A 374-nucleotide genomic window follows, 5' to 3' on the forward strand; every position below is an offset into this window, starting at 1 on the left:
TTGAATAAGTATGGGGAAAGGATACAACACTGACACACTCCCTTCCTGATTTTAAACTATGTAATGTCCACTTGTTCAGTTCAAATGACAGCCTCACGGTCAAGGTACACGTTCTTTATGAGTACAATCAAGTGCTCAGGAATTCCCATTCTTCTCAATGTTATCCATAATTTGTCGGGATCCACACAATCAAATGTCTTTACATAGTCAATAAAACACAAGTAGACATCTTTCTGGTATTCTTTGCCTTGAGCCAAGATCCATCTGATAGCAGCTATATCCCTTGTTCCATGTCCTCTTCTGAATCCAGCTTGCACCTCTGGAAGTTCTCTGTCAATATACTGCTGCAACCATTTTTGAATTATCTTCAGTAA

The sequence above is a fragment of the Orycteropus afer genome, unplaced genomic scaffold, assembly GCF_000298275.1.
Source record: "Orycteropus afer afer isolate SDZICR_OR568_19922 unplaced genomic scaffold, OryAfe1.0 scaffold00636, whole genome shotgun sequence".
Lineage (NCBI taxonomy): Eukaryota > Metazoa > Chordata > Mammalia > Tubulidentata > Orycteropodidae > Orycteropus > Orycteropus afer.